Genomic DNA, 2,626 nt, shown 5'->3' with positions numbered 1-2,626 from the left:
TTGAGACTTCCCCTAAAGTATTTCAAATTATTACCATTCTTTTACATCTTAGCAAATAATTTTTTGTATCAAATTATAAGTTAGTGTTTTTTTAAGTAAATAATTTTATTAGAAAAGGAAAAGAGAGGAAAAATTAAAAGATGTATACACTCCCATTTCAAAGAATACAAATCAAAGGGAAACAGAGTTTTTTTTTTTTTTTTTTTTTTTTTGGGTTAATTCAAAGGGAAATAGAGTTGGCTCACTACACCTTGGCTGCTCTATGGTGATGAAAACATCATAAAACTACATACCTGGAGCTTGAGCTCTGACATTAAAAAACTTGGGCATTCTGGCATAACTTCTACTTCTAAAAACTTAAATACTATTGGTGGTAGACTAAAATAAAAATTTCAGCTTACAGAGATTTACAAATAATGTGAACTTTACATTAGAATCTCTGTTTTCCCCAAAAGAAAATAAATCTTTTCTAAGCACAACTCATTTTGGCATAAAAGTAAACCACAATCAAGTGAAAAAATCAAAAGTTCTCAAAGCTTTAAATCAAGGCAGTTAAAAACTAAAAATAGAGTTCAGAAAATATCATGTCCCAAAAAAAAAAAAAAAAAGAGAGAAGAAGAAAACGAACCCTAATTTTCTAAAACAAAGTTCTAATTCAACCATCTGATGCAATCTGTATATTTTTCAATGAAAAAAAGCAGAAAATTTTAGATCCAATGTGAAATCGTATAGATTACCTAAAAATACGCTGAAATCGATGAAGAGCGAGCAAAGCAAGAGCGAATGAGTGAATGGGGATGGCTTGTAAGGGAGAGGTTTGAGGAATAAAGAGAGAAAGGGGAAACGGCAGGACCCAAGACAAAGCGGAAAGAGAGAGAGAGAGCTCAACGGTTAGGGTTTTGGGTTTTAAGAATGCGTATAGGTTAGAGAGAGTCAGTCACATAAAAGACTGGGAAAAAAAATTGAAATTTAAAAAATAGAAAAAATAAAATAAAATAAATGGTGACGTGGAAATTTGTGGGAGGTTCAAAAGCTTCGGTTTTATATATATAGATGAAGTAGCTCTAGTATGAACGTGTAAAAAAAAATCTTGGAATAGTAGTGCAAGAATCATTTTCATTTTAAATGAAAGGATAAATATGTGCCATGTATAACTAAATAGCGATTGATCGGTCAAAACCACTTTTTTTTTTTTTTTTTTTTGATAATAAAACCGCATCTAGAATATGCACTATGCCGACATGCATGTCGACATGGAGTTCATAGTCAGCGCCAATATTTTCTTTTTGATAGTTGATTTTTAAAAAAAATAATCGGTCAGACTTTATCAAAAACAAAAATTCATGGTAGTGTAAGTGTATTCTAGTTAACTCAATTAATACATTTTTTTTATATTGTGAAATAAAAATTTTGTGTTCAAACTTAGAATCTCACTTACATAAATAAAAAAACAGCTTGATCATAAAGAATAATATATATATATATATATATATATATATATTTATAGTTTAAGCACTTTTATAAGTGAGACAATATATTTTCTTTCATTAATTAATTATCATATTCTAAGAAAAGATAATTGAACTAAACTAAAACTCTGCCCTCGGTTGAGAGGTTTCCAACTTTCCATCCAATTTAAAGGCTCCCAAAAGCTAATTTTGGATATAATATCATACTAGTCGCTGACCCGTGTTGTGCACGAGAACCTACCTATTTGTGAGGTAGACTAAAATAATTTTATAAAATCCTAAATTGATTAAGAAACTACACTATTGTATTATTTGCACTTGTATGACTTCAATTTGTGTTACAATTTTATGAAGAAGTCATTGCTTGAACGTGCAATGGCTTACAAAAAGTTTGTCAAACAGTTTCAGATACTGCAAAAAAATAACTCAAAAAATCAAATATTAAAACTTCTGCATGATCAAAAAATATTAAAGAATCATATGATTCACTACTTAGAAATTATTGAAACAAAACAAAATATATATGACTAAACAATAAAGAAATATAAGAGAAAGACAAGTTACATTTAAAAGAATAATTTCAATTATTGCAAAAATTTTTATCTTGTAAAAAACGCTAAAGAGAGCTTGGTGGTTCATGTACGAAAATTATTTTTAAAAAAATACATGAAAAACCATAAAATAATTTTTTAACAAAGTAGTGGAAAAGAAAATAACATAAGAAGAGCTCATATCTCTATTCGGCTTAAAGAAAAATATTGAAGTTTGCATTGCTTTTATAATGTTCATGATTAACCTTGCAAATTTGGAGATAAATTATCAATGTTTGAGTTTGAGTTTAAGTTGGACTTGTTAGAGAGATAGAGTTTCACTTCTTATTAAGTTGAGACTAAACAAAAATAATTTTATTTAAATAAAATTAATAAAATGATAATTTTATTTAAATATTGCACTGATGTAGAAAATTGTGAGAACCTCAGAGGCTTTGGATTAAAAATAATAATTTTTTTTAAAAAAAAAATGATAATGATGAGTTTGAGTTTATAAAATGAATCCTTGACTTGGCCAATTTTTTTTTTTTTTTATATATATAATTTTTTTTAATTTTATTATGACTCCCTAAAATAAAATTTTAAACACTTTGACCCTAAATTTTG

Source organism: Quercus lobata, chromosome 4 (assembly GCF_001633185.2).
Source record: "Quercus lobata isolate SW786 chromosome 4, ValleyOak3.0 Primary Assembly, whole genome shotgun sequence".
Classification (NCBI taxonomy): Eukaryota; Viridiplantae; Streptophyta; class Magnoliopsida; order Fagales; family Fagaceae; genus Quercus; species Quercus lobata.
The sequence above is the reverse complement of the archived record's forward strand: the minus strand, read 5'-3'. Positions refer to the sequence as shown.